At 37.9% G+C, this 26,403-nt stretch overlaps 1 protein-coding gene across 1 annotated transcript in view; it reads right to left on the reverse strand.

Moving 5' to 3' along the window:
- The window catches only part of CORO2B (coronin 2B), a 44,356-nt gene extending 38,953 nt beyond the window's left edge, over nt 1–5,403 (reverse strand). The window contains exon 1 of the mRNA XM_072402576.1: nt 4,695–5,403. The gene's annotated coding sequence lies outside the window, so the exon portion shown is untranslated. The remainder of the gene's footprint in view (nt 1–4,694) is intronic.
- Between the last annotated feature and the right edge of the window lie 21,000 nt (nt 5,404–26,403).

The following is a 26,403-nucleotide window of genomic DNA, read 5'->3' on the forward strand; positions in this document are numbered from 1 at the left end:
GGGTACAAGGGTGTATTCACCCAAGATGGGGTATAAGGGTTTATTCACTTCAGATGGAGTATAAGGGTTTATTCATCTCGGATAGAGTTTATGGATTTATTCCGTGGTCTAAATCCACAAAATCTTTTATAGTTATGGGGGTTCAGGTTAAATGTTTCATCTTGAGAGTTGTGCCCAAATTCATGTAACACATTTCACCTTCTTTTCAGATTTGTACTGTATGTAATGTCATTTTTTCTGCCTGACTGCTGCAGACTGGCACAAGGAGGTTCCTCCCTACTGCAGCATTCCCTATGCATAGATGAACAGCACTATGATTGGGTAGACAGAGAGACACCAAGGGCAAAGAAACATAGGTCACCAAATGAGGATCAGCTTAACGCTGGGTGGGTACACCCTATTATGTACTTTTGTGCAGGGGCAAGGGTAGCCTAATTTGCTATGGATTGGAGCTAGGCAGAATCTAGCAGCCAAGGAACTACAAGTCCCAACAAGGTCACTTCCCTAATGATTATTTTATGGTTAAAAAAATTAATCTTAAACTCATATAACATAGTATTAAAATAACTTCATGCCAAGATACAAGTGTGCAAAGAGTGAAGGGTAAAGAATACAGATTAAGTATGCATTAACAGTTAAACACATTACAAACCCAAAGTACTATAGGCATATGGACAGGCCTCTAATAAATGCAAGTCAAACTGTTCTGTGTTCCTATGCAGCAGGGAGCTACAGATCCCAGCACTAAAACACAGAACCTGTGACTCTCTCAGTGCAGATTGGAATGTCTGGCAATACAAAATCTTAATATATGTGTTTAATGCACAACAGTCCTTCTTGTATTGAAGACACATCGGCATGCAGCTTTACAAGTACTGCAGTGGCATAAGTAGCTATTAGCGAAATGATCAGCATGGTCACCATGACGTCTGCAATTTCTTCCTTCTATAAATAAAGTGAATAGTAGGTTTATAGTCTGATTTGCATAGGATGAGGTTCTTTTTATTGTCAAAATCATTCAAACAGCTCCCACTCTGTCAATGCATTATTATTTCTTTATGTTTTGAGAAAAATATTGAGCTTCCACTATTGACCTTTTAAAAATTTGAGTTTCCTGACCACCAGTGCTTTTAGTAATTTCTAAGTCTCTGATCTGCAACAAGCATGCATCAAGTAGAACAAAGTTTTATGGCCACTAGGCCATTTATGGGGTGGGCGGGAGCACACTAAGCCGGACATGCCCTAATGGCTCCGCCCACCACCAGGGAACACCCCCTGAAGTGAAATCTCTCCCCTCCATATGAAGGAGAGGGATTTACCTTCAGGGAGCTTTCCCTATTTAAATAGAGGAGCAACTGCAAGGGTGCAGCTCTGGAGCTCCAGCGGCTCCGGTAGTTCCTAACTCCCCCTGGCCGATCCGCCGGCATTGGGTCGGATCGGCCAGGGGGAGTTAGGCCAGAACGAACTACCGGCTTGGCCGGCCGTTTGCCGACCCCTGAAGTAGAATCAGATTGAAGCCACAAATCCTGACTCATAAGCATGTTTTAGATCAGTATTTCAATCAATTTGGAGAACAAGTTCAGTATTTACTTTAAAAATGTGTACTGCTCTCCCTTAAAAGAAATATAATTGGATATGTATGTATATAAAATATAAAATTAAATCAAAGGGACATGACAGTTGGCTGGAGACTACTGCAAAATCTTTGCTTCTTGTCTTGGTATATGAAACTTGAAAAAGTCATACTGGGGTCTATTTATAAAGCAGTGAATCTGACATTCACTGAAATATTTTTTGGTGGAGAATCTTCCAAGTTCATGTTTTTCAATGGCAGTAATTCATCCTTCACAAAGGAATATTTCAGTGAATGTTAAATTAAAATTTATAAATAAACCCCAATGTGTTGCAAAGTCGACACTAAACCTCCAACTAAACCAGAACCAACCCATCAGTATATGTTATGGCAAAAACAAATTCAGTAAGGTTTCACATTCAAGTCTTTCACGCCAAAGCAAACCACTACTGATAACATTTAGTCACAATTTATTATTCATCTTTATCTATTCAAATGTAAAAACTAACCAGTCTTCATCTAGCCACATCATCCAATGACCAGCAGCCTAAAGCTACCCACATACAGTAAATTAAACAATTTAATCACTGTTCAATATTTTCTGTCATCAAGACAAATATGAAAACAAATTTAATGGTCCCCAAAAACCATCTAAATAGTAAAGGAATAATAACTAAAATAAATGCTTCTTATCTGAAGGTTAATCAGCCAGGTGATGCCCGCCATGTTTTACTTAATACCTACAGTCATTTGGTCTTTAATTAACATGATCATCCAATGTCAATGAATGTTATACATATCTTCTGATATCAGCTACTTTCTCTGTAACTTTCATATATTATTTATTCTCTGATTTTATTTCTGTTGCTGTAGTTAATACTCAACAAAAACTGTTTTCTCCACAACAACAAATCACTCACTTGAAGCACTTCTATCCTGATTCCCACGGCAAAGGTATTTTCTTCACCTAAGTAATCAACATATCTTATAAAAAATAAATATTTGGTATATTGTCCTATGTCTTTCTTTCTCTGCACACTTGTCTCCAATATATTCCCCATACAATTCTATTAGCCCATTAAATTCCATAGTGATATGACAATAGACTTTGTAAAGCTCTGCGTAATATGTTGGTGCTAGATAAATACTGGCTACTGCATATTAATGATAATAATAGGAATTCTGCATTTCCCCATTCACCCTAATTCATTATGACACTTTCAATTTATAATCTCTTGTGAAGTCATCCACATATCCATCTCAGTTCTTTTTCTTCTACCAAGAATCAGTTGTCTCTCCAATGGCCAACCATTATAGCTGTCCAAGGATAAATCTCTTTATTGTATTTTTCCACCTCTTAATATCAGATTTTTTCTCATGCTTTATTACCAACACGTACTCCTACACATTTTGCAACACTTTTACTGCCTACACATCTATTCCTGCGCCTACACATCTCAGAAAAGGCCTGTTTCCAAGAACATGTTCTGCTCGCTATATTTATCTATTCCATCTATCAATCTATCTATCTCCATTCTCCATCTTTTGTAGACTGGAAAATGTATCTTCTATGCCCAACGATAGCTCCATATATTGATATCCTTCTGCAATAAACATACAACTTCTCCTCGATTGTCTCATCAGCATTCACAATGGATGTTATTTGTTACCTCTACTAAGATCCAATACTATTTTTTACGATTCTCCACTGATACTTACCTTTTATAGTAACTTATCTTATCCTAAACCCTATCAATTAACTTCTCTTGTTCCTTTTTGGTATATTGTTCAGTGCCAGTTCCTACAAGAATTCTAGTGAGCATGTACCTTCCTGTTTAATTTCCTCTGCTGCACTATTATAATTTATTATTGTTCCCATCTCTCGCGCTCTCTCTCTGGACCAAAAATTGTCTTTACTATCCCTATGGAAATGAGGATAGAGGAAGATGTTGTTTAGTCCTAACACACTACATGTCCTGCAGTGACAACGCAATATAAATATAAGTACAGTGAGTGAATACTTTCACTCTAGCACATAAAGAATACAAAAAAGAAAAGAACTAATTCAGTGACCACATTTTAGGACTGGTAAGCTGTTATGTAGTGCTTTGTTTAGCTTGTTCCTGGGTTTATATACATTTTAATTTATCAATTACTTTACAGCATGGTGGCTCAGAGGTCAGTGCTCCTGCCTTTGCAGCGCTGGGTCCCAGGTTCGAATCTCTGCCAGGACTCTATCTGCATGGAGTTTGCATGTTTTCCCCGTGTTTGCGTGGGTTTCCTCCCACATCCCAAAACATGCAGTTAGCTTAATTGACCTTAGATTGTATTAATGCTATATGACTATGGTAGAGACATTAGATTTGGGAGCTCCTTTAAAGGGACAGCTAATGACATGACTATGGACTTTGTACAGCACTGTGTAATATGATGGTGCTATTTAAATACTGTACAATAATAATGATCTACTTTCTACTGCTGATGATATAGCTCAGTAAAGTAAATGTCTCCAAGATATGAATTTCTGCACGTCTGCAATATTCTGCATCTCCCTTATCTGTACTTATTCAGACCCTACCTAAGTCTACTTATTCTCAAATCTAAGATCCTCTGCTTTCCATTTTGCTAATGAAGGAAATACATGTTCTTGTAGGAGTGGTGCACAATGACCTTAAAACTATACACCCAGCCATTCCTCCCTCATACATAAACTCATATTCCAATGCAGATAAATCACATCAACTTTACTAAACATTGCCCATTCTTTCTTACACCATCATATACCATCACAACTCTCCAACCCAACTTTTACTTTAACTATTTACAGGCACTCCTTTATAATAGTACAGATAAGCTTTTTGAAAAAAAAAATGTAGATTGTCAAACAAAGAAAATAATAGGAAAGAACAGGGAGTTTATGTCTCTTGAGGTTTGTCCAGGTATTAGCATAGCTGGTACGGTGTCCCTGATACTCATTAGAATCCAGGAAGCTACCTGGATGAGTGGTGGGATGTCTTCAAAATTATAGACCAAGTTCAGTTGAATGTTGCTAGCTACTAAGTTAACTGTTTAGATTTAGGAAATACATTTTATATATTTATTTACCATATGGGTTTCTTACCTGCTTAAGGTACGAAGAACTATGATATGCTATGTGCTCTTTTACTGGCTCGCAATACAAGTCCAATACTTTTAAATCTCTTGGTGTGCATCATGCTCAGTTGGGAGGAGGCCAAATGTCCTTTTTTTGCCCTTTTTTTGAAACTACCCTGAGCCATGATATTCTTCTCAATCATACTTATAAAAACAGTCATTGATCGCAGTACTATATTCAGTCTTTTCTTTTATCAATCATTCTTGTCCCTACACGACTACTGCTTTAACTATGAACCCTATTTTGCCCATCCATGATATTAATTAAATCAAAACAACTAGAACTACGATCAAAAGCAGAACTGTGTACTCAATTATTATTATATCATTCACCAATTTGCTAAATAAGAAGATAAATGATCATTTTCAACCAAACTGATTTCGTCCATTGTTGAGATGATTCTCTTTCTTCTGTCAGCTAAAAAAACATATTCTTTTTTCCTTATACCGAGCTGAATTGTTGTCCACCTACACAACTTGATGTTTCCAATATGTGGCCCACTTCTCCTCCAGTTAACCGTGTATTTCCCATCTAACTTTTCTCTCTTTCTAAATCCGAACAATCTCTCCTGTCCTTGGCACTCTTCACCCACGCTCACAGTGTTTATCAGCAGGTTGTGGATAGGGTTCGGTTGGATATCCATATGTTCCAGCTCCAGATGTCCTTGGATTAGGGACAGGGCTGGCAAACACCCCTACGCTGAATACAGTAATAAGTGATTTTTCTTTATAATCCTTTGCTGCTTGGAATAGCTCCAAGAGATTAGGCGGGTGTCTGTCTGTCCAATAGTTTGTTGCATGATGGTGTATGAGAGTGAGATGGGAGAATAAAGCTATGTAAGCTTTCTGCAGTCCCAAAAGTCAAAAAGGTATAAATGCAATGACTTCAGCATCCTATGTATTTCATGCAGAATTATATTAAAAGCATACTTAGGATCACAGAGAATAAACTCTACTCCATGGAGGCGTTTTAATTTTTTTATCCTTGACATTATGCGCAACTCTGGCTGTATGCTGTATGTATGCTGTATGCATTGCTCTATGCTGGTGACTCTGTCTCACACATACATCATTACTGGCATTGCCTTACCTTGGTGACAGTCATACAGGGGGGGACCAGGTTCCTAAACTGCTGTATTCTGACTGCAGATCTTGGTGCGTGGCTGCCTCCAGACTCACACACTGTGTCTTCTGCTCCCCTCCTCCTCATTATTCCATCCTTTGCTGCCTGAATGTGATGTCACTCTGCATCCATACTGATCAGGCAGGAAACAGCACTGCTCATGTAAACCCTTGCTTTGCCAGGAACATGAAAGCAAAAAAAAAAAAATAACAATTATACATAACATATTTTATTATATATAAACAATATAATACATAAAACAAGCAATATAAATATTTACTGGTACATATTGATGGATTGCACCACTTAAAAAACTTCCATGTTTGATAAAGTATAGATGATTTAATAAAGGAATTAAGGATGTTTACAAAAGTGAATTATACCCTTGCAGTGGATAAATCACTTTACTATGTGAATGTGGTAAAATTCACCTTGCAATTACTTATTATTTGTTGACAGATCAAGAAATACAAAAGCAACTGTCTTGTATTTTGGAGAAGTGTTTATTTAATTTTAAAGCGTACCTAAACTCAGAATTTTTACTTTACATAAAATTATAGACAACTCTTTTATTTAAAGTAAACATTTTGTTTGTTAGTGATTATTTTTTAAAGGAAAGGTGATCAAGAATGAATGAGAGCACGGAGCCTCCTGGGACACCTACGTCGCGCATCCCGGGAGGCTCTTGGCTGCTCCTTCTGCACATGCTGTCACCCAATATTGCGCCTGCGCAGTGTGAAACAGGAAGAAGAATGTGGAAGAGGAAAGGAGAAGATGGCCGCGCCCTGCCAGGACGACGCGGGACCTGATGGAAGAAACCTCCAGAATGTCTGATCTGCTGGATTTAAGGTAAGTGTGATTTTTTATTTTGGGTTATTTTTGAGTTTACATCAGCTTTAATAAATGAATTAGGTCTGTTTGCTTACCAAAGTGAACTATCCCCTTGCAGTGGATATATTACTTTACTTAGTGAATGTGGTAAAGTTCACTTTGCAATTACTTATTATTTGTTGACAGGTCTAGCAATACTAAAGAGACTGCCTTGATTTTTGGAGAAGTGTTTAATGTTAAAGCGTACCTAAACTCAGAATTTTATACTTTACATAAAAGGATAGACAACAAAATTTTGTTAGTGATTATTTTTAAAGGACAGGTGATCAAGAATGAATGGGAGCATGGAGCCTCCTGCGACACCTACGTCACGCATCCCAGGAGGCTCTTGGCTGCTCCTTCTCCACATGCTCGAGCATCTTGGGCATAAGCAGAAGGAACCCTTTCATCAATAGGGAAAAATTGCCAATCTCAAACATGCGCAGTCAGATCTGCAAGTTTTTTTCCCCACGTTATGTCACCCAATCTTGCGCCTGCGCAGTGTGAAACAGGAAGAAGAACGTGGAAGAAGAAAGGAGAAGATCGCCGCGCTGTGCCGGGACGACGCAGGACCTGATGGAAGAAACCTCCCGAGGACAGACTGATCTGCAGAATATGAGAAAGGTAAATGTAATTTTTTTATTTTGGGTTAGTTTTGGGTTTACATCAGCTTTAATAAATGAATTAAGGAGGTTTGCTTACCAAAGTGAACTATCCCCTTGCAGTGGATATATTACTTTACTTAGTGAATGTGTAAAATTCACTTTGCAATTACTTATTATTTGTTGACAGGTCAAGCAATACTAAAGAGACTGCCTTGATTTTTGGGGAAGTGTTTATTTGATGATAATTAAAAAAAAATGTGTTCATTATGTTCAAACATTACCTGTTCTTTTCTGTTTTTATTTAATTGTTGTGTACAATCCACAATTTATATTTTATTGATTAAAAATGGATTAAAATAAAATTCACTTTGCAAAGAATACATAATCATGTGCAAAGAATCAGATTGTAATTCCAAGGAATTGGGTGGTTAGCAGAACTTTTCTCATGTACTCAGTTAAGTGAAATATCCCTTGCAAGGGGTTAGTTATGTTTGCTATGTGAACAGCCTATAGCTATGTAATAAATCAACCCCAGTGTGATGAACAGATTATTATTAGTTAAAAATATTGTTCTACCTATACCTGATCAAGTGAAATGTTCTTCACCAAGCATCTGAGACAGAGCAAAGCACAGTAAGTCTGAATTAGTGTTTGGAGAAATAGTAAATAAAAAACAAATGGAGGTGTAGTTCATAAAAATCAACACAATTTTACTTAAATTATAAACTTGCACTAAAGAAATATCCATATGCCAATAGGTTGCTAAGGGTAATTCTTAACATTGCTTTTCCTTCTCCATTGTAGATTGTAAATGTGCAAGCACATTGCCTCCAAGTCCTGCAAACTCAGCATTCTGTTTAATGCAGGCAGAGTAATTCTTCTTTACTGGAAACATTTTATAAATGACATTGATTGGGCTCTGCTACAAATACTAAGAGCTGTACATGTGAACTTGAAAAAAAAATCTATGCCCTTGAAAGGTGCAAAACAATGCAGCATTATGACCGCTGCAAGATCTTTCTGCATAGTTTGCAACAAGATGGTGGGTTATGCAGATATTGCATAGGTATAATATTCAGAGTTCTTGCCAACAAATTCTAGGGCAGTGGTTCTGATGGTGCTGAGATTATAACTGCATAATACATCTAAATATAGCTGTAGAATTATTATTATACTGATATTATATTGGCAAGAACTGCCACTGTGCAATACTAAAGTACAATGGTTTTGTAAATTCTGTAGCTTTATAATTATATTTAAATGCTTCAGTTATATTGAACTTCAGAAATCCTTATAAACTGAGAATCTCAGCAATTTTTATATCTATAACTTGGACTTTAAACTAAAAAATTCTACCATAGTTATACCTTCTTTTTCTATGTTGTATTATTCTGCTGATTGTAATGTTCCTTTTATTATCTAATGTCTCTGCTGAGAACAGTGACGCTGCATCATCATTCTTGATTTAGGCCAATGCCAGGCCCACATGTGGTGTGCCCAGGAGGTGAAAGTCTGCTGAATCATCCCGGCCTGCCCGCCTTGGTGCCGCCTCATGGTGAAGTCTTGTTACTGATGAGAAGTCTATTTAATAAGAAATCCAGAGCTGAAAGAACAGCTGCCCATGCTGAAAAAATCTAACTGCCTGCTTGTCTCTGAATTGAATATTTGGGTCAAGATGGAACACAGATGTAGCCTGGAAAGTATGCAAATTGTGTTATGAGAAATGCATGGCGCGTACTATTTATTACAAAGTGGCCTGGCTGTTTTACTGGTCCCAGTACCTCTGCTTTAGACCAAGGACTTTTTGCTTTGACTTAAAAGCTGCATTCCTACTTTAGGTCATTGATTTTCAAAATATTATAGCAAAAGGATCACTATGTAATCAAGAAACTACTTTTAAAAACTGTTTTTGAAGGAAATCAGTAGTGGAAATTTAGTAACTTCTCTATTGACATACAAGAATTGCCTGGCTGATGTCCCGTTTGCATGGCTGCTGTGGATTACAGAGCCTATATGAAGTTTTTACCTATGTGCATAGGTGGTATACATTCAGTCCCTGAGTTACATACGAGATAGGGACTGTAGATTTGTTCTTAAGTTGAATTTCTATGTAAGTCAAAACAAGTACAATTTTTTAATAAATGCAATTAGGACAGATGTTTGTCTCAACATATTATTAGGCAGTGTGGTGTCAGTTACTGCATAAAATCCTCACTGTGAGTTATTCATTACCTTCTGGAGCAAACTATGCTTTGATATACGAAAAGTAACAACTGCAGAGTTTGTCTTGGGTATTATAGCGTTACAAAATGTAGCAGAAGAGCTCACCCCCCCTAAGATCTCCCGCAACCTCAGCTGTGTTTAGCAAAAGATTTCTTCTGCAAGTCAGTCCCCCTCCCCCCATCAAGCCTCCATCCTGCACATGAGCGAGCAGGGAAGCCCATTCCTATCTAGGAGATGCCCTCAACTCGGAGACTACCTGTACTTGTGCCAGCTAAGTGATTTAAGAAACACTAAAGTTAGAGATAGCAATAAGTAGCATTTTCAGAAAAAGGTCAACCCTCATATTTTTTGTGTTCTTTCAAGTTCTTGGTTTAGAATATCAGCCAGATAGTTTGCATTTTTAGAAGGAGAGGCTGGTAATGGTAGCCCCATATTTCATTGTTTAGTACAGAAACCAACCATGAAAAGCCAAAAGGATTAAATCACAGATGGGAGAATATTGGCAGGCAACTTTTTCAAAATAAATGACATTTCCCATTATTTCTGGTATTGATTTGTATTACTGTGCATTTATTATTTATACAGCCTTCATACAGAACACAGCCAGGTGATCTGAAACTCCTTTACAATATTTAAACAACACATCTTTGGTCACTTCCCTGTCCTTGGCTTGTGAAATTATAGTAAAGCAGAAACAGTGAAAAAATGATCAATCCAAACACTTAGATCTCACCATCTATCAACATTTTGACAAAATATTTAGCAGATTGAGATTGGCTTCTAGTGCCCGCTAGCCCTTCCATACCCAGTTTGAGTTCTGCTGGAGTACAACAGGCCATACAGATTTAGTCATCTACACTTGTTGCATTAAAAAAGTTTGCTCTTTAACTAATGTATAACTGCAATTATTGTTGCTTTGTTGATATTTGTCTAAAGTTTAGCTTTCAATATCTATTTCTCTTATATTGTGAGATTGGTGCATAGTTGATGCAGTAAATATATGGACTCCGAGAGATATACTCTATACCAGCCTTTCTTGACCTTCCTATGATGGAGGAGCTCTTGAAATAACTTTCAGGTCTTTAGGGAACTCTGGCTATACCTTTATCCAGAGCTCACAGTATATTAGTGTGGTGGTCAGTGGGAAGAATGCTTCTTATATTGCTGGCCAGTGAGAAGAATGTTATTCTTACAGATAGCCAGAAAGATCAATAGGGCTACTTAAACTGACCTTGGAGGTGCAAATTGCTCATTGCTCAAGGAACCCATAGCAATCTCTGGCGGAACCCTGGTTGAGAAACACTGATCTGTACTCTCACCAGCCACATTATTAGATAAACCTTGCTAGTACAGGTTGACAAAAAAAATCTGGCCATCGATAATACGGATCCTTCAGTTTCCCGGCATGAATTTTGGATCGAATTTTCAATACAGGGACTGTAGTACACTGTTTGGCCACTTATGTTTTGATGGCGCTATTCTGCAGAAACAGCTGTTAGGTCTTGGTTGCTACACTAAATACACGTTGAGACGTCCCTGCTGCCTGCTCCCTGAAACTGTGCCAGCGGTGCTGAGAGGAAGGCTGGCCTGTGTGTGGAGGTGAGTATAACTTTCAAAAATCTGACATTTTCGAAAGTCAAGCACTCCTGAGGTCCGGAGGTTGCCGGATTTTTGAATGTCAACCTGTAATGGGTTGGGGCCCTTCCCTCTTCAGGACTGTCATTATTCTTAGTGGCAAATATTTAACAAGGTGCTGGAAACATACTTTTGGGATTTTGGTCCATACTGTCATGATAGCATTATGCATTTGTTGCAGATTTGTTGGCTGCACATCCATGATGCTACTCCCCTATTCCACTATAATCCAAAGGTGCTCTGTTACACTGAGATCTGGTGACTGTGGAGGCCATTTGAATACAGTAAACATCTTCAAGAAACCCCAGCAAGAGATGATTTGAGCTTTGTGACATGGCGTGTTATCCTACTGGAAGGCCTCTTGGCTCTTAGCTGAAAGAAGTGTCACCCAGTGGGGTCTCCAGCTTCTGTAGCTCATCTGCTTCAAGGCTTAATGTGTTGTGCATTCTGAGATGCTCGTCCGTATATCTGGATTGTAGTGAGTGTTTTTTTGAGTTACTGTTGCCTTTTTATCAGCTTAAACTCGTCTGGTCATTCTCTTCCAACCTCGGGCATCAACAAGACATTCTAATGCAAATAACTGCTGTTCATTGGATATTTTCTCTTTTTTGGACCATTCTCTGTAACAACTGAAAATCCCAGCAGATCAGGAGTTTACAAAATACTCAGATCGCCTAGCACCAACAACCATGCCACATTCAAAGTCACCTAAATCAACTTTCTTTTCCATGTTTAGGCTTCCGTTGATTAGACACTTGGAACACAAAACTGGAAAATAGTAAGGATCCTCGTCTATGAAAACAGCTAACGCAACTCCCTTATAAACTATATATAGTGGTTAGAGACAAGCCTTAGGAGTTTAGTGGTACATTGAATCAATAGTTTAAAACAAAAAAAATGTTTATTTCAAGCATATTAAAAAACAGGGTTAGATATCAATAAATTTGAATAGACATCAGACAGGCACAAAGGCTGCATATAATACAAAAGTTCAAAGACAAGATTTCAAAACACCAAGAGATGAATGATATGATCGATATTCACTAATGCCCGACACGTTATGCTGGGCGAGCCTGCTTCTTCAGGGGGTCAGGGGGGATATCATATGTAGTTCTTATAGACTTTGAATGCACATTACAAAACCAAAGATTCAGCAGAATCAAGTCTCTGGGACACTACTTTTGAACAGGTGACCAAATATAGTTCTAATAATAAATCCACAAAAGAAAGCCCTCAATGATGATTCAGAACTAATACAGCAGCGCTACAAACTTCATATAAACAAAGATTTTAGGCAAGGCCTCGTAAAATGTATCATGTCACAAAGATATAAACATAATCGTAATTATAATAATTGTAAAACCACAGGGTGAAAACAGCTATCCTTTTGTTGATTCATCCTGAGGTTTCACTACACAACCATTATGTGTTAGTTGAAATATTGTTTCTATAATGTTATGATAAGGTGATATAGGGAGTATGTTTAAAACAAGTCTAGCGGGGGGGGGGGGGATAGAAGGTAGGCAGGGTCTTCAGGAGAGTGACAGTTGGGTGAGTCTTGGAAATACAGGAAAGGTGGGAAGAAAAAGAGGACAGGGAGAAAATAAGTTAAAGAAAAAAATAAAGGAGGAGGCCATAGACAACATTATAGCAGTCAGTGTTGTCTCTTTGGACAAAAATTTTTTTTCCTTATGTGTCCTGTATTTGAAGTTTTTTTCCTTTATCAGATATAATTAAACTTATCCAATAATGCTGAGTCCCCTAAATTGCTCATAATGGATTTTAGGTCCTTCCATTTTCTGAAATTATCTAATTCACACGGCCTCAAGGTGATAAGGGCTTTGCTTGTGCTGCATTAACATTTTAAAATGATTTTTTGATCAGCATTGATAGTAATATTGTTATGTAGTTAAAAAAAGGGATTGTAATATTCACCAATTCCAAATATTTGACAATGAAATCATCCCATATTCCTAGTGAAAGTTACAGCCTGGAAGAGGAAAATTGATTTGTTTTTGTGGGCGACATACTATCATATATGAGGTGCTTCATACCTAGGAAAAAGTATTAATGTGATTTTGCAAACACCAAAATTACTGACCCGCCAGCTGTTTTTGTAGCAAAGATCTAGAAAGACGGTATGAGGTTAAAAGACTTGAAGTAAACATTCAGCAAGAAAGGCCATGAATTGGTACATTTACTTTAGGTGGGATTTTCAAGGCATCAAGATGCAAATTATAACACTGAACAACAATGCAGCCATCATCAGCAATAATAATCACAGTGCTGCCTCTGTCTATGAAGAATCAGACTAGTTCTGTGAAACATGTTGAAAGAAATAAGATTAGCTGGTTAGTAGTCACAGATTATTGAGACAGCACTGTGATCATTATTGCCGATGATGGCTGCATTGTTGTTCAATGTTATCGCGTCACATGTGTAAATATATTTGGTACCTAGGCACTCTGATTGGAGGATATGCTGTTACCAGACAGCTTGTTTTTTTACACTATATACATAATTATCTTCTAACATAACATTTGTGATAATTTTTATAAACTATGCAAATTGATACCTTGAAATTACCATCCAAACAAAATGTACTAAATCATGATCCAACTTTATGATTGTAATCCTTTTTGGGCAGGGTCCCCGCCTTTTCCTGTGTCACTGTGTGTATCTGTCTATCATTTGCAACCCTTACTTATTGTACAACCCCTACTTATATGTTGGTGCTTTATAAATACAGTTTACCAATAATATTAATAAATGGTTGTGATGTGACAATATTTAAGCCCATGGTAACACTCATTAGAAAAAAAAGAGATTTTTACTGATACAAAAACTATTTGGTAAAAGTATCTATATTTTTGTGTGCTGCCAGCTGTTCTCTGTTAGCCACCTTTTTTTATTATCGAATTTTAAAATTTGCATTTGTTTTTTTTTATTTATGCTAGTACAAGAAAACAAGTCAGCAATGATATATACCCAGATAGGTAACCTACCATGTAGTTCTGGTATAGCCCTCTGATTCTTCCCATTTATCTTTGAGCCTTTATAAAATAGAGCACAGATGTCATTATATTGTGCAGTTTGCTAGTTATATAACCTAATCCCCTGTGAAAGGGTTGAACGTCTTCTACAGCTTTATGTGTTATGAAACTATGTCAGTCAACATCAAAATTTCAGTCCTAAAATGTAAATCTATATTACTGGTATTGAACTATAGCACACGACCCTCTCTTCTAACTACAACAATTACACCTACACAATACTTTCACTGAATGTCGTCATCATGTCACTCACGGCACCTGTAAGACCTTCCCGTTGCTTTCCTTGGAGATCCATGTGACTGTTACCTTTCTCCAGAAGAATTGTGACAAATGTGGGCAAAACCCACCATAAATACCAAGATGGTGCAATGCAGAATAAAAAACAGCAATCCAGGATGATCTGTAAATCACATTGCTTTCAGGAACTAGTAATAGTAAATTTAATAGAAGTAATGGTTAAACATTCCAATATTTATAAGAACTGAAAATATTTAATTTGAATAAAAGAGAAATATTTAGAGTGGAGTGATGAACCACCTTTGGAGTTTTGTACACTTGGGCTGAAAATTGATTTATGGAGATTTTATCTAATTGATTTTCTTAAAATAGTCAATACTATCAAAGTAGTAATAGGAAAAAAGAAAAGTCTTGATTGCAGAAATATTTACTCTATTAAAACTTCTAACACTGCCTTATCATATGGTAACAGTGTGGCTGTGTGGTGTGCATTGGAAATACACCTTAACACATGAACATTTCATAGTTACGTAGTAAGTCAGGTTGAAAAACGACATACTGTAAGGGAATAAACATATCCCAGATATAAAACCCTCTAGATATAGTTGTTCCAGAGGAACGCAAAAAAAACCCTGGTACAATTTGCTTCAACAGGGGAAAAAAATCCTTCCTGATTCCATGAGGCAATCTGATGTTCCCTGGATTAACAGTCTCTGTTATCTTTACTTTAAAGCCTTAATACCCAGTTATATTCTGTGCTTCTAGAAATTTCAACATATCACAACAAACAGATGCACAAACATGAAAAAGAAGAAGTGGAAAGTCTCACATAGGTCATGACCAGGGTGACTCAGATCTTAGCCCCCTTTTATCCAATATTTATTCTCACCCCCATTTAACCCCCCCCCCCACTTATCAAACCTTTTCCCCCACATCAAAACCTCCGCTCAACCTTTCCCGCGCTTAATTTTCCCGCACCCAGAAATTTTCGAAAAAACCCCCCTTAAAACTTTCCCACACTTACGTCCTATTTAAATCTCCCCACACCCCCCATTGCTTACCAGCCTTCTCTCCTATAAAACACACGGACACCTACTTGGGATTAAAATGGCTGGCAAGCAGCCGTTTATTAACAAATATAAACTTTTTTAATTAACCATAAAAACAATAATACATTTAATAAATAACATATATTTTACATGAACAAACATATAAATAACCACATTATCACAATATTACAATAATAACATAACACTAACATTTCAGCTTTTGCTAACATATATAACTTTCTTTAATACTTATACATACCTATAGAACCAAAACCTATTGTTTAAACACTGTGCCCTATTGCACTGTTCCAAAACCTCAACTCCTGTTTTTTAACCCCAAGGCTGCAGGTCTAGGAAAGGTAAAGTCTGCTCCACCAAATGTAATTTCCCATTTTGAACCACACTGGCCCCTAGCCGCCTAGAACCACCTCAGGGGCCCCAATATAACACCATTAATGGGCACTCTACCACTGGGTTGCCCTTCCAAATGACCATCAGGACTCTTACCCTTCTAGCCCCAACCACCATCCGTCCTCACCCTAAAGAAAGAGAAGGTGGGTGGGGAATTCTTCTTCCCGGAGAAAACTGTTCCTCTCTTCCGTTGTATCCACTACATAACCCCTCTACTCTCCTCCCCTTTACTTCTAACTCAGGCCCCCTTAACCACCCCCTCCTTTCTCTCCTCCACTTACATTTATCCCTTACCACACTTGCTGGGGGCTGCCTTCGCACTCCTGTCATGCCTGCCCTACGCCCAGTCACCTGCTGCGGGCCTCCCTTTCAGGCAGGTTGTTTTTGTTAAGGGACATTCCTGAAATAATTGTTTTCACTTGCCTGATTGCTGCCCATCTGTCAAATTTTGCTGAGCTGCACATGCCCAGATCAGAGATTGTTGTCAAGCAAACCTAGCATCCCTTGCGCATGCCTGGGATCAATAAACTCCTGCACACTTGCCTAGGAGTTACATCATCCCAGCCTGGTCAATCAAGATGGTTGAAGATAAAAAAGGGGGAAAAAAAGAAGAATAAAGATGGCAGTACTCTGCAAGGGAGTAGGGAGAGGGGAGTATGGCCGGTTTAGTTCCACTTTGGAAACGGGAAGGTTCCGCATGCGCGGTCAGGAGCCGGTCATTTTAGTGGTCCGCAGGTCTTTTGAAAAATCTGGCCCTGCCTGCAGGAGCTCCTATTATGAAAACAAGCACTTCTGCTTTAGAGGTGTCAGTAATGTTTTGGACCAGCTCACTTTTGCCAACTGTATTGGTTGGAACTTTGTGTGCTAGTGTTTGACTGACGATTGTGAAAGCCCTGCTACCCCTGACCTCTATCCTAAGTGTGTTGGACTTTTATAATAAAACTAGCCTTTGCAACCCTGTGTGAGTTTTTTGAAGTCACTCCACAGGAAAAACCTGGGTACAAACAGCTACCTATGGGGGTGAATGCTACATTTATGTATCAACATAGCCCATGACTGGGTCCACCACGCCCCACACTGCCTGTTTTTAATAAAAAGACGCAACCCTATCAATTTAGAAATGTAGTGCCCTGCAGATACTGGGAGTAAAAGTAATCAAGAAATCAGGAAATGTTAGAACAGAGCCAGCATTAAGTATAGGGAGAGGCCCGTAGCTGGCGAGGAGGAGGTCAGCATAGGATCACATGACCAGGAGCTAGGGGTGAGTATGGGGTCGTATGAGTTAAAGATAGTTTTAAGAGGGTTGAAAAGGAAGGGGGGGGGTGGGGAGGGGGGGGCAGTTAGGAAAGGAACATGCTTCCTGCCCTTCTGCCCCTAGTGTGGTGTTATTTAGAGGTGGTTTGTAATTAGCTGGAGCAGTTGAAGTACTCGGAGGGCATCTTCCAAAGGGGGGTGGGGTTATTATTCTTGAGCCAGTGGTAGTTTGCAGCTGGCTACATAAGTTATAGTGAGCGTGTTGGTGTAATAGGGTGAGCGGTGCCTCCGAGGGCTTGAAACTTAAAGTGTTACTGTTGGGGTGGGGCTGGTATTGTTATTTGGTAAATTGCTGTTTACGGTTAATGTTATTATGGTTATTTATTAGATTATTATAATGTAAATAAAGCAGCCATTACAGACAATCTCGCCAAAATTTGTGTCAAGAGTGTTATTCCAAAGGGGAACGGAAAGTGGCCATGTATGAGTGGTATGGGAGAGAGATGTTAAGGTGGCGAGAATCCTAATTTCCTGGGTCCTGTATCAATCTTATGAAAAGTGAATAATCAAGGCAGCATCTACGCAAATTCTGTGATTGCAGCAAACCCAACCCAGGCTGGTAATATGTATGTGGGGTGCCTTATGTAACCATATATATATTAAATTGGTTGTGAGAAAGTAATACAAGCTTGCAATACACTTGTTCAATATAATAGAAGCTGAATATAAACAAACACACTAAGGAGCATTTTTAAAATGTTATTCAGCAAAAGACTGCTGAGGAGTATTGTATATGATAATATCCCCCCACTATATACCCCAATTCATCTAACTGGAAAAATATGAGAATACATGTTTCTTACATTTTCATATTCATATTGCTTTATGTTTTTTTTTAGGCAAGACAATACTTACTTATCATCATAGTACAGTACATTCAAAGAACAGAGTACAAAAATACAAAAAATTATACAGAGTACATAATATAAAAAACATTTCAGATAATCTGAACAAGTACTGCATTGTTTATAGAAAAGATCATTACAAGGATGCCATATTCTATATACTTTCTATATTCTGAACTTTTTAACTGCAGGTTTCACCGTTTTTAGTTTTATAAGACCCTCATATACTGACAAAAACAAGCCAATACAGATGGTTAGTGTTAAAAGCCAAGAAGCCAGGGACATTTCAAGGGAAGCGAAATTCCAGGGATGCGGCACTGTTCCTGGAAACCAAAAGAAAGCTTCCAACAATGCATTTCATAGTACAAAGAACACTAATGCATGATATTGCATATTTCGGTCAGTTGTAAGTATGTTATTGTCTATTAAAATGCTACCGGCAGAAATTCTCATTGTGAAAATGATATATTTTTCTTTGACTGACACTCCATATCGGTGCTGGGTTGTTGTTTGAAGTATATGAAACAGCCTTGTGATCTCATGGAAAGATTAATGTAGTACATGAACTTTGATTGTATTGTTATATTTGTAACATTCACCTTAAAAGTGATTTAATCTGTCTTTCATGTTTGTGAATGCTGGATTATTTGTGTCTATGTAACTGCATGTCAGTATTATCCCATAGTTTCTTCCTATAGTGCAATGTTTCAAGAGCTTTTGAACATGGGGGAACCCTTGAAATAACTTTCAGGTTTTCCCGGGAACCGGGAACTATCAGTATATTAGCTTGGTGAACAGTGGGAAGAATGCCACACTTACAGATACCCAAAAAGAAGAAACCCTGGTTGAGAAACACTCATACATTGGAATACTGATATAAGTTCATAAAAAAACCAGGACAGGCTGCAAACATGCTTTGTACAGTAAATACATATACGTTATACATAGAAACAAATTTTTTTAACATTGATAGGATCCACCCACACTATAATGATATAATCACATTACAGGCTTTCTTAGACATGTGAAGGGTTTTTATAACATAGGGTAGCACAAAGAAGCAATAAAATGGACAAGCAAATAAAGAGACACAATAAATATATTGGGCAAAAGGCCATTATGTTTATTTAGGAGGTGACTCAAAATTCAATACAATTATCATTAACAAGTTCATACCATAAAATCCATAGCCTTTAATGCATAGACCCAACTATAAACCCAGACTGTAAGCTCTTCAGAGCAGGCTCCTCTCCTCCTCCTGTGTCACTGTCTGTTTCTGTCTGTCATTTGTTACCCTTATCTAATGTACAGCGCTGAATTATATGTTGGTGCTATATAAATACTGTATTATAATAATAATAAACCAGTTTCAGATAGTCATAGCACATTGCCTATTAAGAACTAGACTGGATGACTGAGACTGAGATATTATGTGCAGCAGTAGATGCTATTTTAGAAGTGGCCAATTCCATTTTCTAGAATTTGATCATTTTTGTATATTAAAGATGTGAAATCAACCCCAACAATTTCCTTTATCACTCCCCTATCCTGATGTATAGGTTGGTTTTCCTTTACTATGATGACATAGAGGTTGGATTACCATTACTATTGTGATATATTAGTTAGTATCATGATATATAGGTATGAGTTCCTTTACTATCACAATGTATTGGTTAGACTTCCTTTACTATCACAATGTATAGGTTAAATTTATTTTACTATCATAGTGCATAGTTCAACCAGGTAATGTAAATGTATGCCCATCAGTTAGAAGTCAGTTGTAATATTATAGTCTGGCAGATTACCTGTGATTGATTGGTGCTGCACAATGCAGTTCTCAACATTATGTAATTAAATGAAACCTGAACAAAATTGAACTGCTATTGCTGACTACTAAAAATCCTAGTTACCTGTCTCTGGTTTGATCTGTTTTGCTGAAATAGAACAAGCATTCAACAGCTGAGCCAGAGTTCCTAATCTACATGCTTGTTACAAGTCAGTGACTTGGAAAGTACTGAAGATATGGGATCAGGTAGCACCCAAACAATCAGCATTTTCAGATGGACATGAGTTAGTTCTCACCCAGCCAATGAAAATGGCTCAAGATCCTGAACCTGAAAGAGGACTGGGTATGTAAAGCCGATGCCAGACTAAGGAGATGCATTTACTTGGAAGATTGAAAACAGGCAGGTAAGTTTATTTTATTGCAGGGACACCACCTGCCCTTTCTGCCTGCCAGCTTGCATTTCATTAATTTTTAAGTTTGGTTCCACTTTAAGTTTTCCTTTGCAGGAACCTAAAAAAAAGTGAATGTTGTGCTCCATCTCGTGGCTGATTCAGGAACTGCACATTATCTTTCATTAGCTAAAGCTGTACACCACCATAATATTAAACTGTATTTACTCTATTTCATCTCAGGTGTCTCAAATTTTAAAAATAAATCATACAACAAAAACAAAGAGCACCTGATCACAGCAATGTTATCCTGCCAATATGCTATTTATAGGATAGACATAGCCTGCAAAGAAAAGTATGCACATGGTTTATAAAGGTTCTAGGATTACTACCCCTGGGTCTGCTCACAGAACACATGACACCCTCCTGGAAGGCTCATCAGGCTGAGTGTGCAATGTGTTATTTCAATCAAGAAATACATGGGCCAATGTCATATTACTATTGATGGAGGCGCCCTCTGGTGGACAGTCTGCGCTATTGCAAAGGCTGCACAGAGCCTGTAAATATCAGGCTTTTGATGCTAGCCATGTGGAAAAGCTGAGTAATGTCTGGTATGGAAGGCAAGGGGCAGCTGCCAACCAGCTGAGCTACTGTAATTCTCTACTACTCCCAAAATCAATGCAAGTCAGCTCATCAAAGAGTAATGCTGTTAACCCTTTAGCTGCTGCACAGGACTGCATACTGGGCAATAATTTAAAATAATTTCCAGGGACAGTTTTCTGATAAAATGAGGAGATAATGTACAAAAATGTCTTGGGAAACTATAAAAGAATATAGACTCAGTTGTGATGTGTCTGCCATTTTTTTAGTCCCTCCAGTCCTGCATTTTCCCAGCTCATCTCTGATCATTCTGTGCTGCGGTTCCACTTTTGGGGACAAAAATTATCTCCTTTAGGTAATCTTATCACATTTTAACATTTCTAACAAATGGTTTTACAGATCCTTACCTGGTTTTGTTTCGTAAATCCTGATGTTGGCCTTGTCAGCATTTCAGGAGGTCATCGTATTATAAACAATGAATATATATCATTCTGATGTAATAAGAAAACCTGCTAGCAGCCTCAGGCTTAGGCACCTTCATGGGATGGAAGCCCTTTCTGGCTTCACATTGCCTGGCTCCCTCTTGCACTTTGCATGATTGAGCTGTAAAAATGACAGCTGGGCACATTACACTGGGGGATCTCCCTGTAAAATCAGTGGAGCTGCTGACAGTGCGTCTGTGCTTTTCCTGTGTTATCTGCAGACCTGAGCTGTCAGTGCAAATAGCACTACCTCCAATTCCGGGAATAGTAAATATATTAAAAGACCAAAATGATGTATTTTTAAATAAAATGGTGCGAATCTGCCCTGCTCGGGGAGCACACTGCAGACCTGTACTACTCTCACACAGAACGCAGCAATCTGGGTCTGCAGTGGTCAACACATCCCATACATAGTGCTCCTGTCAGCTATGCTCATGCTGTGTGAAAGCGGTGGTCCGGCTCTTCAGAGTGCTGTCAGCACAGGCGGGATTAGAGTTTTAGTGAGTGACTGCAGAAGCACTACAAAAATCAAGACTTTAACTCCAGTTCACACCAATGCATCATTTCATGTGTGGTACAATACATATATATGCATTCTTAACATCTAAACATTGTTTTCAAAGGAATACAGATTTAGATTACATTCATGGTTCAAAAGGGCTCATCAAAATATGAAAAATATTGTGGTTTAGGTTTTGAGCATACTTGTAAATCCGCCAATTTTGGGCCCCAAATTCTGGCTTTTGAGTCCAAATATTGTCCCTTCAGATCCAATTACCATATATTCTGCCACTCATCTGTAGCCCCTTCACCTAGAAATTCTGTTACATTTAGACTGGGTCCCCAATGGTGCAGGATTGGCCAGCTTGCAGCAAAAGAAGGGAAAGTCATAGCCAAATTTAATGCCACTGGGAATCTTGTTATTGGTCAATCTGTTTGCCATTTTCACTGTTACTGGTCGGTGTGTTTCTCATTTATACTGGGAAGCCAGGAAATGGTAAAACCACTTATCTTTGTCACTGGGGTACTTTATCCTGGTGAATCTGCCTGATATTGTCACTGGGGACCTGTTCCTGGTGAATCTGCCTTTAATGTACAGTGCTGCATAATATGTTGGCGCTATATATCCTAAATAATAATAATATTAATAGTCTGCCTATCATTACTGGGGGTCCTATTACTAGGGGATTGCCTACTACTATCACTAATGGACCTTTTCCTGGTAAATCAAGTTGTCACTGTCACTGTGGGAACCTTTAACTGGTGGATCAGTTCAACTTCAACTTGACATCTCAGAATTGTGGCACATCTTCTAAACATATCACCCCCTCCACCACCACCACCACCTCTATAAGGCTCAGCATTCTATAAAAGTAAACAATATGGTACTGAATGGTTCATTACAAATCTATGGCAGCACATAAAAAAGTCCAATTAAAGCATTTTAACCAGTCCTGGAGAGCTTTCATAAATCAGGCCCATTTCCTGCCTATATCACAGTAATCATTGTAATCATTCACAGTCTAGTTCCTATTTTCTTAGTTCATGTTAGAATACACAACTTGATGTTTCATTAGTTGTTTATATTAGTTGGTTTATACCGTCCTCTCTGAACCAAATAGGAACTGCTAGAGGCAAAAGAAATACTGAAATGTTTGACTCAACGGTTTTTATATTTTTATACTTATAATTATAAGGTCTACACTATAAGGTTTTATGTGTCTTCCCATTTATGGAAGTTGGAAAATGAATTGGGATAAAATGGAATAGTGATTCATCTACAGACTAGAACAGAACATTCACATAACATGATATGACCACCTTCTGTAAGCAGAATACTGGGACCATTTCTACACCTTGTGCCCAGATGACATGGGGATTAGAACAGACATAAAACAAGAGCGTGTCGTGCAGTAATGCTTTTATCTATGTTGTATAGGGATAAACATGTTCAACAATGCTGGGTTTGAAAAATATGAGTTCCAGGTCCTATAATGTGGATCGCAATATGGGTTTACTTTTCGTTTTTAAACTTGATTAGTACAGTGTGGGTGGGACAGTCCTTACTTCTAATGCAGTTCTGTTTGTAGCAAGATCTCATTTTAATATAATTTGAACATTAATTTCATTCATTTATTTTCATTGTATTGTGAGAACTATAAACGGTTTGACGGTTAGCGGACTTTATTAATACATTTATACCAATACATACATATCTAAATGTATCAATGTAATCTAGGAATGTTAGAAATAAATAATGATATACACACATACATGTGTGTAGAATTTTGTATAAGGGCCCACACACCTTCTTTGCACCAGGGCCAGGATTTTGTCTCGGCAGCCCTGCGAGTAACCAAGTGGCAGGCAAGGTGCCAGTACCCAGAAACAGATAGGGGCTTTATCCCGAAGCAGGTCCTAACAGCTTTACCAATAGCCTAATTGTGATAGATATAATATCTAATAAGATTTAAACTTACAAGATACAAAGATAAAAACACATTGGGCTCAAAGTTTACATTAACCCAATGGGTAAACCTAACACCTCACAGCCAACTAATGATGAAACCTAAATACATCCTAACCAAGCAACCAGCACTTCCGCAATGGAAATTATAGCTAAATGGACAATACGCTTGAGAATTTACCTATCTGAGGCTGCCCAAGGGCCACCAGGCCAGAATCTCATGGGATGCTGGTAACAACAGGGGATGCCAAAAGAGAACTTTTAGTTGCATCCTCAGTTCTGCACCGTGATCACACAAAATATCCTAAATCTTTTTTTGCTGTTCCAGTGTAACAAATCGAGCTACCATATAATATATTGACTGCTCTATACCAGGCTCAAATTATTCCTAAATTACAGAGACAGAATACCATTACAGAAAAAGGTTGGTCAACTTACAGAAAGAGATAGGAGAGACTCCAGAGACTACCAAGTTTGTTCTGCCATAGCAGCCTCTCATGATTTATTCATGTACTTGGGGTTTAGTATGCTTCTGCCCCTCTTTAATTGCTGTTGCTATATTTAGTCCATAGTTGCCACCTACAGCTTTGCTTAATTTTAGTTTATTGTTCAGCTTTGAATAGTAAAGAGACTTTCTAAGAGTCACAAGCCTCATAATACTGAAAAGGCCTCTTCACCTACAAGAAAATCCATAAAAACATTTACTGTAATGCAAGCACAAAAAGAGAAATTACATTTGAATTTACTTCTGAGTTTTCTTAATGAGTGCATACTAATGCCTGTGGATCTTGTCAAGTTAGCAAGTTGCCATACTGTCCATACAGAGTGGAGCAAAATGGGGAAAATGCTGCAAGTCTTTTTCTGTACAGCTCCTGTGTATTGGCATCACATTAAATAATACGTGGCATCATAGTGATTTGCTGTGGCAGCTCCGTAAGTGAACAGCAGCTAACACCCGCTACTTTATTGTATTGCCTCCCAACCCCTTTCAATTAAAAGAATAGTACTTATTTCACGTATATCATTTTTATTGTTGCCAGGGAAAATATTACACATCTGTATGAGGTTTAAGTCTTTTCCAGTTGAGAACCTCCTGGATTGTAAGCTCTTCGGGACAGGGTCCTCTCCTCCTATGTCACTGTCTGTTTCTGTATGTCATTTGCAACCCCTATTTAATGTACAGCCCTGCGTAATATGTTGGTGCTAATCAAATAATAATCCATGCAAGGCGAGCGCACTTAATTAATCTTTTCATCAACTATAAATAGGATTTCAAATAATATGATTGCTAAAATCTGGTTTAACCAAATAATGTTGCTATTGCTATGTGTTTATATAGTTATGGACATTATTCATGAGCCATGCTCATCTAGAATAACAAATGAGGCAATTGTCAGTAGAATCCGGTATATTGCACCAGCCAAAGCTTTCATCTCCTATATAGTCCTGTTTGATCTCCAAGCAATTGCTCCAGTTTCCATCCCTAGTGATCAATGGTATTTGGATGTAGTTTAATATGTTTATTAATATTATTATTATTTTTAATAATAAACAGAATTTATAAAGCGCCAACCTATTACATAGCACTGTACACTAAATAGGGGTTGCAAATGACAGACAGATACAGACAGTGACACAGGAGGAGGAAAGGACCCTGCCCAGAAGAGCTTACAATTTAAGTGGTGGGGGAAGCAGCACACAATTGGAGGGGATCTAACCTTTTTTCACTATACTTTGTAGATTTATCTGTTCATGTGCAGATTTTTAGAAAATTTAAAGCTTGCTGTGGTCATTGGTTAATTTTATTGAAATAAACTCTCAGCTTTCTTCCATAACTAACCCACTTTGCTGTGCCGTTGCAGGACCCTAATGCTTTTCATACATGTCTGAATATTTGGTTACAATTTAAAGCCTTTGAAGTTATTTCTGCTTGTTTGATGTGTTTCTGCTGATCTTAAAAGGAAATATTTACCTGCACCCAGATGCCTTATTAACCCATCTGTGTCTCTGTGTGTTTGTGGTTTATGAGCTCAATAATAGTAAAGGTTTGGCACAAGAAGATATTGGATGCGTAGAACACTTAGAAGTCTCGAACTTTACACTGTCTGGTTTTCAATAAATCATCCACTATTCTGTATGAGTGGTAATATAGCAGTAAGAGGATTCAGTACTGTTACCAATACAGTGTAACAATTAATGCAATATTGGCAAAGGCATAATAATTTATGTTTGTACTATTTTTTATATTAAAAAAATATTTGTACCGGTTCACCCAAGACAAGCTAATGTGCAATGGTTTCTATCAGAGCTTGCCCTTCCTTTTCTGACATGGTTCACCCCACCTTAGGCTTATTCATATAATCAAAATAAACAAGATTTATATAGTGCCAACATATTATGCAGTGGTGTACATTAAATAGGGGTTGCAAATGATGGACAGACACATACAGTGACACCTAAGAGGTGGGGGAAGTCTCACACAATAGGAGGGGGATGTGTAATGGTGGGAAGTGAGGGTTTCAAAAGACAGAAAAAGATGGGTAGGCAAGTTTGAAAAGATGGGTATTGAGTGTTCTTTTACATGAGCA

This window comes from Pyxicephalus adspersus, chromosome 2 (assembly GCF_032062135.1).
Source record: "Pyxicephalus adspersus chromosome 2, UCB_Pads_2.0, whole genome shotgun sequence".
In the NCBI taxonomy this organism is placed as follows: Eukaryota; Metazoa; Chordata; class Amphibia; order Anura; family Pyxicephalidae; genus Pyxicephalus; species Pyxicephalus adspersus.